Source organism: Danio rerio, chromosome 6 (genome assembly GCF_052040795.2).
Source record: "Danio rerio strain M-AB ecotype USA chromosome 6, GRCz13ab, whole genome shotgun sequence".
Classification (NCBI taxonomy): Eukaryota; Metazoa; Chordata; class Actinopteri; order Cypriniformes; family Danionidae; genus Danio; species Danio rerio.
In genome coordinates, this window is record NC_141026.1 from 35,300,001 (window position 1) to 35,314,402 (window position 14,402).

At 31.6% G+C, this 14,402-nt stretch overlaps 1 protein-coding gene across 23 annotated transcripts in view; it reads left to right on the forward strand.

Annotated features, from left to right (window-relative positions):
- The window catches only part of pomgnt1 (protein O-linked mannose N-acetylglucosaminyltransferase 1 (beta 1,2-)), a 140,908-nt gene that overhangs the window by 62,039 nt on the left and 64,467 nt on the right, over positions 1-14,402 (forward strand). For 3 of the 23 annotated variants that reach the window (XM_087256032.1, XM_087256022.1, XM_087256019.1), the window contains exon 3: positions 6,661-6,742. The exons of 7 other annotated variants lie outside the window; for them this stretch is intronic. The gene's annotated coding sequence lies outside the window, so the exon portion shown is untranslated. Of the gene's footprint in view, positions 1-2,399; positions 2,544-4,318; positions 4,399-5,669; positions 5,719-6,493; positions 6,578-6,660; positions 6,743-14,402 lie in introns of all 23 variants that reach the window. 13 more of the 23 variants (XM_087256029.1, XM_087256014.1, XM_087256021.1 and 10 more) reach the window with 9 other exon arrangements.

Genomic DNA, 14,402 nt, shown 5'->3' on the forward strand with positions numbered 1-14,402 from the left:
CCCACAGTCTAAAGACATGCGGTATAGATGAATTGAGTAAGCTAAATTGGCCGTAGTGTATGTGTGTGAATGCAAGAGTGCATGGGTGTTTCCCAGTGTTGTTGGGTTGTAGCTGGAAGGGCATCCGCTACGTAAAACATATGCTGGATAAGTTGGCGGTTCATTCCGCTGTGGCAACCCCTGATTAATAAAGCCAAAAAAAGAAAACGATTGAATGAATGAAAATCATGGTTAATTTTAATTTCATCCCATAATAAAAACGACAAATACATCATTTTATTATTAAATACAGAAAACATAATTGATTAAGACAGACATTTGTCTTTTAAAGTAGCTTTTGGTTTGAATCACTTTTTGTCTGTTCCCCCATGACTGGTCTAGTCAGAAAACAATGTGACTCTCAGTAGTTTTAAAGAATATAATAAAACATCTTTACAAGCTGTATGCAGAGAGAATGCTCCAGAGAGATAGAGATGAAATCATGGTAAAATACTCCTCTGTCTGCAATATAGTTTCTGTAGATCGATGCAGCTTAGGTGGAAAAGCATATGGTGAAGCGGACATGAACTGCTTATGTTTAAACATGCAAACATAATCATCTCCTTACTTCTCTGAGACTGTTGGTGTTGTCATGGAAACTGATTCCACCTTAAAGCTGGGTTGTGGAGTGTACAGGGGAAAAATATAAAATGGTGGAGACCTGGTTTGATGAGAGGTTTATGTATAGGATTGCTGAGAAGCATTACAGTAAAAGGATGATGATATGGTTTAGCTGGACAAGTGTACGTTTGATGGTCTTCTTTGTTTATTGGTCTTTGCAAAACAGACAAAAGAAAATAAACCATAAAAGCGAAAAACCTTGAAGAAAAAAATGGCCCTAAGAGAGTCAAAAATAAGCATTAATTATTGTTATTATTATTTTTATTAATTAGCAACATGGTGGCACAGTGGGTAGCACAATCGCCTCACAGCAAGAAGGTCGCTGGTTCAATGGAATTACAATGTTGCTTATTAATTAAGTTACTCTGTTGCTTTCTGTAACACTTATTTCATGTTTTAGGATGAATATTTTTCTTGTTCAAATTAAGCATTCAAGGCTGTGCTAAATATTTGATCCAGTGCAGCTGTTAATTTTATGTAATTATTAAGGTAATATTTATTGAATTATTAGCTTTATATTAATTATTAAATTACATGCCGCATTAATTAAATTAAGTATTTACCCTTTAATGCTTAATATCAAATTTAAATACTTAAAAAACAAACAAACAATGAGCAAATTAGTTTAATAAATACTGAAAAATGTTTTACTGACCATATATATGTACACAAAAAAATATTTCACATTTAATATTTAACATTTGTTATTAACTGGTTATTTTTCAACAATGTAAAATGTATCATTTTAGCTCTATGTCAAAAAACGCTTCTAAATCATACCATAAATACACATCTTTTCAGTTCCAGGTTTCTTCTCATTTTTTTTGTGGTGCGGCATAATTTAGTTGACTGATTTTATGTTCCTTTCTGGTCTTTCCCGCTGTCAACGGAGCAGTCCGGCGAAATGACAAACAAAGCTGATCCTGATTGGTCCTTGTGTGTGCATTTAAAATGCTGATCAAAGAAATGCTCATAGAAAGAACCTTATAGAGCCAAGCTAGAGTTCAACTTTGTATATAAAACCTTTTCTGTTTTTTAAATAAAAAGTCTTAAAATGTAAACAACTTATACAAAAACATCACATAATGTTATTTAATCACATAATGTCATTTAAGTTGTCATTTAATATGTCAATAACTCAATTTTGACAAAAATCTCATACCTTCCTCATAGAACCTTGTAATTAAGGTGACAAAATGCTTTCACACAGTATGTTTCCATTTTCAGTTTAGTTTAAGTGATTGATGTTAACAAATGAAGCCTTATTGTAAATGTGCAATGTGAATAATAGCCCTAAAGATAATTATAATATTTTAGTCAATATCTCAGGGATGTTGTAGGCCAGATTAACATGTGAATGTACTGTATGTATATTTCAAATTTAATAGACGTTTAGGCTTTCTAAAAGTTCAAATAATACATGTTTATTAACATGTATTCAGTAATTTGAAGTGCCCACAATCACAATATGATTTGAGACACAATAACGATGATTCGTTATCGCAGTAATGAAATTTTAATATACAGTGCTTAACATATTTGAGTACACCCCCACAAATCTCTCATTTAAATTAGTATTTTCTCTAGGATGCTTTACAATATCATATTTGTGCATATACATTAGATTAGTCTGTACTGAAGCCAAACCTGGAGCTTATCTAAAAAAAATAACTTACAGTAATGTTCTAAAATTTCTTGTTAAAATTAACTTTAAAAAGTGTGTATTCTCTTATTTGTAGAGTGTGTTTATCTGTGTGCTTTTGGAGCAGTTCCACTCTATGTAAATCTCTACATGGAGTCGTGTGCCACTCTGCCCCATCTCCTCAATTAGGACTCTAAGCAGCAACATAGTCATGGGGACCACTGGAAGCAATATAGAGTCTGTGAGATATCCTGTCATATCCACATATAGTCATCTGTTGTAGTAGAGTGACAAAAAATGCCTTTTTCAATTTTTTGTCATTGAAATAATGTAAAACTGGTAATATTAAACAACATTTCTGAATGTAATACTCTCAAAGTTCAATGCAAAGGGAGACATTGGCTTTTACAGAGTCAGATTAGCAAAGCCTACAGTGAATGAAGTTTAACGGACAAGACACAAAGAGAAACGTGCTTACAGTTTAATGTTAATTATGTTCCAGAGAAATATAAACAAGGTAAAGCTCTAGCATTTGACAAAGGACAGCTTTGTTCAGTTCAGTGCTGCATTTGTTTAAAACTCCTTTAACCGATAAACCTGTGGATTGTGAGCCACAATCTGTAAGTATTTTTATTTGCTAAAATTGATCTATTACATACAAAGTTTCTAGCTTTAACGGTATGTTGTAGCGAGGACGTAAACAAGGAGTTAAACAACCGGAAATGCTCTCTCGATGCGGCCACTTTCAGTGTCTCTCTATACATGCGTTCTACATCTCAAATAACAAACTCTCAAAGATATGTGACCGTTTCATATTACTTACACATGCTTATTCCGAATATATGCAAAAAACACTTGTCAGATTTTTTTTTTGAGAGCAGGCGTGAGGTTCATCTGTGTCCTCTTTATCATTTTCTGTCTGATTCAGGCAAACTGATGTGGCTGTTTACACAGCGCAAAAGCGCGTGTTTGTAGGGGCATGACGTGGTGATGTGAAGCCAATCCATGAATCACGGTTGTTGTTAGATTAGATGCGGTTGTTTCCGAGAATTATTAATTATATTAAATTTCCCATTTTCTGTATTTTATTAACGTCTACCTCCACCCAAACCCTGAACCCAACCCTCACAGTAACGTAAAATCAGTGGTTGTATCAAGTATTATTTATGCTATCTATTAAATTACTCAATAAATTGTATTTATTAACGCCTACCCCCACCCAACCTTAAACCCAACTGTCAGAATACTGTAAAAATATTAATTATTGTTATACAGGGTCATATAAAATGCCACTACATTAGTGTGCATATCGCACTTCCAGTTGGGCACGTATCCAATTTAGACTTGACCGCAAATCAAAGCACATTATGTTAGCTGACCAATCAGAGCCTCTAGGAACTAGGAAAAAAACGTCATTTTCATAATCAAAGTAGGATATATGAAAATGATAATGTCTAAAGGTGAACATGAGCACACATTGCATTGCATCTTATAAACACAACCAAGTCTTAAAAATATACTGTGGACCATTCCTTTAATGAAAAAAACAACTAACATAATAATTTATCTCAAATGCCATACAAACTATTAAGCTATTTGAACCCTGTCATCTTAAGCGGTCCTCAAACAATATGACCCGTAAACCCTAAACCATCTGTAATTTTACATAATGAATAAATTCTAAAATGGTCTTTTTAATAAAAACAACTCATTTAATAAAAAAAAATTATTATTACAGTAGAAAAACTGTGGTTTTGTGTTGCTGTTGTGTTATAATATACTAAATTATCAATCATGGGTTTGATCCCAGTGAATAAGTGCTTTTGTAAAATGTGTATCTTGAATAGACAATGCTAAATACTACATATATGACCACATATGATCTTGCATCTTAATTGGTTACACCATTCACACATGTGATTTTGTTGTTTGTGATGTGTGTGTGTGTGTGTGTGTGTGTGTGTGTGTGTGTGTGTGTGTGTGTGTGTGTGTGTGTGTGTAATAATGTGTGTGTAGACAGGGTGAATCCTCAGGGCAGAAATCATTACAAGCCTACAGCAGAAAGAGAAGAAAGGCTGCAAGTGAGCATTTTAGAGGTGAGCAGGATGCATGTCAGCAGCAAAGAGATTAGAAAGAAACACCTGACATCAGTGCACACAGAAACACTACATTTGAAACATTTTACTTTCTTAAAGAAATCAGTTCCATTTAAATCAGTTACCAGCATTGGCTCAGTTTATTTTCATATTAATTGTGAGACCTGCAGTATAGCACTAATGACAATGCGTTTCTACTTAACTCATTCAAAGAGAAGTCTTAAAAATATCTTTATTGATTGTTACTTAAACCGACAGTTATTTCTAGAAGTCAAAATAAGCATGCACATAGTAAACCTGATATACTAAATTTTGCATTAAATTATTATGATTATTGAGTGATACAAAATATCTATGCTCTCTTCTACTTTTTTATTTAAGAGGTTTTGGGTATACAGTGATTTTTAAAGGCATTAATATTTAATCACATTTAAGTCATTCCAAACCTTCTGCTATTTTGGTTCCAGTATTTTTGTTGTATGTTTGTGGCTTTCGTTGCACAGTTGAACCATTTGTGTTCTGCAGAGGAAGAAAAAAGTCATAACTGATTGTTAAAGGGATAGTCATCATAAAAAAACTGTCATCATTTACACACCCTTTACTTGTTTAACCTTTATGATTTTATTTCTTCTATTAAACACAGTAGAATATATATATTTTTTAAAATGTTGGAATCCTTTGTAACCAAATGTTGTAACCATTGACTTCTATAGTATTTGTTTTAGAGGGTAAATCAAAACTTCACCCAAAATGAAAAGTTTACCAAAGATTGCTAAGAACATACTATAAATAGAAAGTGATTTTATATGCAAAGAAAGCAAATTAAATTCAAGACAATGGTCCACTTAATGTTGAAGAATATACAGTAGCTCTAGGGAACATATGGGTGAAATAATTATTAAGCATCTCTGAATCAACCTAAATTCAACATTATTACATTTAATACACAGCCTCGGTTTAAGGTTTTGACCATTTTCATGACACGATCTTCTTGTATCATATTAAAGTATAGGCAAATTTCACAAATTACACACAAATTATTATATGTGAGCTTAATAATGTTGTTAATAATGTTCAACTTCCTGCACAGACTAGCTGTGTTGTCAGATAGTAATTTAGTTGCAAAACTCAAGAATTTGATTGTCTGAATATAAGAACTTACAAATCTCCTGATTGGCACACACAGACAATAATCAAAAACCTGGGTTTTAAATTCAAAGTTGCAGATTGATAGTTATATATTTGGCTAATTGCACTTGTTGTAAATGCAGATGCGGGAGAACTGCAAGGATGGGGGAAGGGATGACGTTGTTTTATTGAGTGAGTCTTCACTGCTGTTATGTTCACTAGCGAGAAGAGCCGGAGAAAACTCCCTTTTATTCACCCGAACTATATATCCCATCATGCCCTGCAGTCACACACAGGTTTCAGGTCAACTACCAATTACACACACATACAGCTGAAGCTGATCATAACATCTGCAGCCAGTACCACGATGATGTACTGGATTACGACCAATATGTTGTGGACGCGCATGTGCAAGTGGTTGTTGCTAAAATGAGAATTATATTGGTTATTAAATTATTCATTTCATTATGTGGTATTGACATCGGGACCTACACCAACCCGAAACCAAACCCTCACAGCAGCATGAACATTAAAACGTCCACTACGTATTGTGATCATGCTATAAACTGCAGCGAGAGCGTCTTGGATTTATTGGCTAATACCTGACCAATGAACAATGACAATCACTGTGATTTGGTGTGCGGAATAAACAATTTGTATGAATATGCAAGTTTTTTGTTTTTTTTTTACATTTTAAATATGAAAATGTTTTTGTAAAATATGATTCCTTACGCAACATTTTGTAAAGCAGTAAAAAACAGCAATGTCATTTTATTGGTTAGAGATACATATGTTTGTGATAACATCACTACACGGTGCAGCTTGCAGCTTTTTGGTGTTCAGCCATACCTGTCAACCCTCCTGTTTTTCCAGGATTCTCCCATATTTTACAATTCTATCATAGCTATCGTCCTGTTAAGGTATTTTTCCCTGTATTTCTCCCTTATTTTTAATCTTTCTATGAAAGGTAACAAAAAACACTAAAGAAACGATCCTCCCTATACACAACCCATACCGTCAAACCACTAGAGGACGCCCCTTGCTCCTAAATGTGAGTCTGTTCTGTGGCTTTATTTTATTTAGGCATGACAATACTTTGAAAGAACAGTGAGATTCCCTTCCTTTCCATTATAGGCGCTGTTGCCCCACCTGTGCAATCTTCAAAACAGTTAGTTTATGTAAAGATGCATGACTGCAAGACGCGCAATGTAGACAGGTATGTGTTCTGCCAGTAGGATGACCACACACCCCACTTCCAAAAAATTATAAACTCAAGTTGGCCAAGAAAAAAATATATAGAGAGAGAAAAAAACTACATTGTGTTTATTGACTTGACTTTATTCATTTATTAAATCAAAAAAAACAACAGTTTGTCTTTGTAGCACTGAGTACACCTTAGAGTGCACCAGGTTACCACTTTTTGAGCATCTACAGGTTCTTGTCTGCTAACTCCTAAATAGCAGGATTTCAGGGATTGTAAGAGATACTGAGCCTCATGAGCTTATTACTGATTCCACTAGTGACCTACTACATGTCCAATTTGTGCCCTGGACATGTTGCTTAATGCCAGTCTGCTTCATGGCAGCTATTCTGGAAAATACAGCAGTAAGAGAGAGGAATATAAGGTGGCATGTGTCAAAAAGTTTGATTGATGACCGCCACGCCCCTTTTAGGGCGGGGCTTCCGGTGTAAACCCCGCCCCTTTCCGTTAATTAGATTCTTATCAGTTGAATTAAATTAATAATTCCGGTAATCAGATTCTTATCAGTTGAATTAAATTAATAATTCCGGTAATTAGATTCTTATCATATTAATTAAATTAATAATTCCGTTAATTAGATTCTTATCAATTGAATAAAATTAATAATTCCGTTATTATTACATTAAAATGAGATATTTTAATATTATGAAATAGATTTGTAATTAAATAAATAATATCAACCGTTATTAAATCTATATTATTTAATATTATACAGTATTATATTTTAATTATTGTAATAAATTCAATTATTATAATTATACAATATTATATTGTCATTATTGTTTTAAATTATATATTATGTTAATATATTATGTTAGAATTAATAAACTAAGGTATATGCACCGGTGTGTTGCCTTTGCTCTGTTATGGTCAGAACTGCGTGTCTGTGTATGTGTGTGTGTGTGCGTCTCTCCGGCTCGGGTGTGGGTGTGTCGAGAGGCTCTGGCTGTGCCTGTGCGTGTATGTGTGCGGGAAATTTGAACCGGTTGAAGTGTGCTTGAGAAAGATAAAAGACGTCTGATGACTTTTACAGCGTATGCGTGTATCTGATAAGCGAACATTATGACATCGGTTGTTAAATAAACGCAAACGTTCAGTCCGGCTCTTTCCGGTTGTTTAAGCGTGAGACTTTGTGTTTGTGCGTGCGTCTGTCTCTCTGATAGGACTGTGGGTGTGGGGAGTGGCTCTGGCTGTGTGTCTGTGTCTATCATGGTGTGTGAGTGATGATAAGGAAAACTTATCAATAGACAACACCACGTCAACTGTTTGTGAAAGATAGATTAATATCAGATATGGAACATATATCTGTATGTATGTGACTGTATGTGGTTGGTGTCTCCTACTAAATGCTATATGTTGTTAGGTAATTAGAAAGTGTGCTGATATTGCATATCTTTATGTTCACATGCATCCAAGTTAAACCAATAAATATTTTAAGACAGACAAAAGAGCATCAGTCATATCATTTTAATATATCAACGTTGGAACTATCAAATAAAAATATGTTTACAATAGTAATCCATTAAATAACAAATCTTAATCTGTATTGACGACAAATTGTCCTTGTAAAATAATTTAATCTAAAAATGTAATGTTTTAAACTGTTGGTTGAAAAACACAGATGTAAATTTAAGTCGTCTTTGTGATTAATGAAAAACTGAATGATTTTCTTTTGACTAACACATTTTCAATATATTTACAAGTATGTTCTGTAATTTATGGCACGCATTGTAGTATGAATAATCTAAAAAACTTAATGTTTTTCATCACTAGTGTAGATTTGAAAATAAACATAAAATATTTACTATAAGAACTTATCAGTCTTTAGACAGTGATATTTCTGTTTCAAAAAGTAAACAAAATGTATGTATTACTCGTAATTGTACAACTCACAATTCAAGCCATTTAACTTAGTTACGGAATTTTGGTATTTCATGATTTGGTATTTACTGATTTGAATGAATTAAAAATACTTGATATTATAAAGAAAAAATTGATTATTTCAAATATTAAACAAAAATATAAACAAACATTTATTTTCAGTTTTATCTAAAAAAAATTACAGCTCTGGCCCCCAGTTAACTTTAGTTAATTTTCTACAGAAAAAAAAAATTATTAGTTTAACTACTGGATCCTGCATTTATACAAAATATTTACGTAACAGTGACAAATCAAGTAAGTCCACAAATTTTTCAAAATTAGTCAAGTTTACAAGTAGTTCTTGAAAGTAGACTGAGCAAATGATGCTTTTCATTGACCATTAGATTTAGATGAATCAAGATTATTGACACTACCCAAATTTTGTAGTGAGGGTATGTTTCTTTAAACTGAATGTTTTTCATTGACATACACATTTTCAAATGAACAATCTAAAATCTAACTGAATGTTTTTCACTCAGAATATAAAACGTTATCATACGGACAAATGGTGTTTAAAATACTATTGATTAAACTTAACCAGAGTTTTGTTTTTACAAACAATAGCATTGAAATAATTCAAGCTTATGATTTTGCACTCTGTTGCACTTTTTCAACACAAAATGTAAGCTTTTTATGTATGTGCTAAAAATCCGTAATTTTGCGTCACTGTCAAAGTTTGTAGGTTGCAAAGCATACTTGCTTTTAAAACTGCCGGTTCACCAAATTTACTTAATGTTGTTCCCTTTCTTTTGGAGTTTTTAAGAACATCAATGTTTTATTTAAGGGAAAAAAAATGTGATGTTTTGAAATACAATGGTTACATCAATATGGTCCAATGAGAGTTAGGAATTTCTGGGTTTCCTAATATGGGGATAGTTTTAACCTCTAATGTGTCCCAAGTAACATTAATAACAACACTAAGCTACAGTTATTTGTATCGTAGTTGAATGCTACAAGCAATACTGTCAACAAAGCACATTAATATCCAACACATTTTAATTTAAGAATACTTTGCAGTAAACTTTAATGCTTTAGTAAGTTTATTTTATCAACCCCCGAATGCAGAATGTTTTTTGAAACATTTTAGTATATTTTACGACCACTGCCATCTCACCAAATGATTTGACCTAATTCAAGCAGCCATTTTCTGCTGCACTTTTTAACACAAAATGTCTTTGCAAACTTTTTGCATATCTGTTAAAAGTCTGTAATTTTACACAACTCTCATAGCATCTGTTATGAAGCATACAGTAAAAGTCGCAATAACCATTTCTACTGCCAATTGTCTTTTGTTGTCTTAATTCTTCATAATTTTTTTTTTCACGAGAACTATGAATCTACAAGACTAAATTTAATACTTGCCACTAAATCCGCATTAATATGTTTTTGCAACAGTGTCTAATGTACAGTGTATTGAAAATATTTTCTTTTCAACTGTCGTGAAAGTTTGAGTTGTAAATGTTTTGGATTTAAACCGGTGACACCCAACAATATTATGTATACCTTTTATTTATACACTTTTTCAAATGAATGAGAAATTACGAAATTGTACGTCAGTACTTCTAGATTTAAAACTAAATTGGGCAACAATTTTAAGGTTGTCTTTTTTCAAACTGACTACAAAACCGTTACACATGAGAAGTGTGTGTTATTGGGATGTCTTAAACGTCGACCAACTTTATTAAATGATCTGCAGTTTATACCTTTTTGCTTTAAACAAGTAACCAATCCTTGACACGCTATGCAACATTTTAAATTTTCTAAATATGTAAATATTCATTTGGCATAAATATAGGACTTTAATAAATTTTGACAATATTTCTATTATTTGTTTCACACCATCATGTTCAGCATCTAGCTCATTTTCTAACTATTTACAGTACAGGCATAGACACTTTTCAGAACAAGCAATAGGTCATTTATACCGCTAGACTTTGAATGCACCAATTAACACTTGGCCAATCTTGCGACTTTACTTTAAGTTAATATTTTTGTATGTAAACCTGATCCTGTAAATTTAATCCAAAATTTAAAAATGACTAGGTTGGGTAATGAAACGCCAAGCAGTTTATTTTTTCTTTAGAAATGCTTGTAGAATTGAAAATCTACTTAGTTACATTAAAACATTTTACTTGTTTAACACAAAATAATAAGTTCACTTAAGCTGAAAAACGTTTTATTTCAAGCACATATACACTGAATAGAGTCAAGAGCTGGTTAACGGAGCAGAATTAATGGCTGTAGATCAGCTCTACATGGGCCATGAATGTAATATAACAGATTATTTGTGTCTTCTACTAAATAGTATAGCTCATGAGGTGATTACAAAATGAAGTGCATATCTATATATTCACTGGCAATGGAATATGAGCTTATGTATGGTTGTTTGTTTATTTGTTTTTGTTCTACATAAGTAAATGTTTATTTAAAACTCATGATTATTCCACTTTATTTAAATGTAATGCAATAAATAAAATTATACAAATATTTGGATGCCTACTGTTTAGACTATTCTACATTAAAAATAGATGTTTTAATCTAAACTGGATAGTCTGAGTTGGTTATTAGAGTTTGATGGCTCAACACTAATAACCTTAATGATACATCATGAAGTTTTTAATTGTCAAATTGTTATGAAGTTAACAAACACTTAATATGAATTAAGCTACATATAAGTTTAAATAATATAAGTTAAACATTATTTTGGTAAATAACTAACATTATTTAACAGTTGTTTTCAATATATAAAAAAAACTAGACTTAATTATTTTTAGGTGTAACCATAAATAAAATTTTAAAAGTTTAAAATTATAATACGTTATTTGTTTAATCAACTCTTTATTGTTCACTATCATTTTATCTCTTTATCATATCACTATCACAACATGTTTATATATATAAACATGTTGTATTTAACATTATTAATACATATTGTATTTTAGAACAGGATCAATCATAATATTATCATACTTTTTGTCTATTAAAGTAAATTATACGTTTTACAATATTAACCCAGTAAATACCATATCTTAGGTTGTAATGACAACATTTTGGCTTATAGTTGTAACTTTTATTTTGAGACTTAGGCCTAACAAGAACAAGGTCTTAGGCCTAGGTCACGAGCCAACAACAATTCACTGTTTTGGTTCAGTAGCACTTAAAGAAACCCTCTAAGATGTATGAAACAACACATGACACTGACGATAAGAAAGCCATACATTTGGCAGTCGTGATAGGGAACATATTGCTATACCATCTTGCAAAGAGAGTAAAAAAAAAAACTTGAAATGCTTAAAAACAGCATGCTTGATGTTGACAATATTCTTTAATGCCTACTAAAAACTATTTATTAGAAGTTTAAAACCTTTTCAACTTCTACTCTAAACCTGAACATTCTAAGTTCAGCCTTTTCAAAACAAACTTATTTTAAATCAATGGGTATTATACATGATGTGATCCGACACAGGGTCATTAATTATTATCTTGCTTTACATTTCCTTAACTCAAGAGTCAAGCTACAAAATAATACATTTAAAACACTAAGTACTAAACCAAAGTCAGAAAACATATCCTCTTTTTCTAATAGACAAAACACTTTTTAAAATTATTCTACCTGAGCTGTTAATGTACTGTACGTTTATTTTTATTGAATCCATTACAAACTTTTTCTACAAATATACCAATCGGCTCTGTTGTGCGTAAGCATCTAATAATTTAAAGATCTTTTCTAAAAGAAATAAAAAATAGTTGTTCTTCTGATATTGTCAGAACATCCCTGCGGTTGCAGAGCAAATGCATTTACTTGAATTAGGGCTACACACTTTGTAAAGTCAATAAAATTAAAACGTATCAATTAAGCTGATAATTAATAAATATACATGAAACTTAATTTTCAAAATGTACATAACTTTATCCTTTAAAGTAATTCACGAGAACCCTGCCACTGTAAAATTTGTTTACAGCATATAAAAAAGAGACATACAGCTTCAATTCAAACTACATAAATTTGCTTATCTAATAGATCAACTTTTTTTTGTTTTTTTTTTTGTTTTTGTAACTGCTATGGTCTTTATTTACAATATTGCTGTTTTCAAAAAAACAATTATCATACTTTCATAGTAAAATCATAGTACATAGTAAAATCATGCTCGATGAATTTACCAAAATATGAACATATACAACTTTCCATGAACATGATTAAATTTTATTGTGACATTTTTAGACTGGTCTTTAATATAGTAACAAGATGTAAGGTACTCGAACAATGATAGGTGATTGCTGTACTTAAGGTCTACTTTTGTGATTTGTACCCTACTTGAGTACAATTAAAATTATTGTTTAGTTTTACTTCATTACTTTAAAAAATATAGTACTTTTTACAACTACCAATTTTATTTACAGTCAAAAAGCTTTGATTCTTTAGAATTCATGTCCCGTCACATCGAGCTCCACAATACTCATCAACCCCAGTAAGTCTGCTATCAATACACTTCTGTTAAGCTGTTAAGAAAACATACATTCAGTCTGTTACCTGCGTACACATCCACAAAATTTAAATTAGATGCTGCACTGTCATAAACTTAAACCTGAATTAAGTATATTTAAACTTATAAAAACAGAAATGGTTTAGTTATTTGTCATATGCTTGTTCATTGTTATACGTGCACAATGTTATTACAGTACGTGTTCTAAATATTTTTTTTACTCCTTTTGATTGATTGGATAATTCAACATACTGCATGCCCACATTATTTTTCATATAATGTTACAGACACAAGTATTAAGATAGATAATAAAATATTTTGATTCGACTTAACTGAAATTAATTGGTGCGAAAAATCCTAAATTGTCAATGAACATGTCAAATGTCAAATTTTTATAAAAGATGGTAATCTTATAATTACACAAATATAATTGCTTACTGCAGTGAAAAAAATAATTAGATGAAAACACAAAAGTATACAGCTAGACAAAAGGCCTGTATACTTCAAAAGAGTCAACAATTATCTATCTTGAGATGCCATGTTTTGAAATTCTAAATTTGGTATATTTTAATTGTAACTAAATTGTACTACAGCATAATCTCTAGGGTATTTAATGTACTTTTATGTATAGAAGTATACTTTGACAATAAGTTCATTACATGTTTGATTAATGTTTGAAGCTAACATTATTTTTATTACAAATAAATTATGAAAATTTTAAAAACCCACAAGTAATCTAATATTGTACTTATTCTGTTAAAAATTGCTCAGTGGTTACTTCAGCTGTTTCCAAAACGGCCTCTACAAATAGCATGTCATGTTTTCAATAACAAACTATCCCTAGTGGTACATGCTATGTGCACTACTAGTTAACTAAGGCTATACTAGCAGTACTCTTGCAAGTGTACTTTCAAGATACTAGAGCACTATGGATACTACAGTTTATGATTAGAAATTAAATCGCTATACTGGTTGGACCTGTGCTCCAAGTGTTGAAGCATCGAGCACACAGCACTTGGAGCACAGGTCCAACCAGTATAGCGATTTAATTTCTAATCATAAACTGTAGTATCCATAGTGCTCTAGTATCTTGAAAGTACACTTGCAAGAGTACTGCTAGTATAGCCTTAGTTAACTAGTAGTGCACATAGCATGTACCACTAGGGATAGTTTGTTATTGAAAACATGACATGCTATTTGTAGAGGCCGTT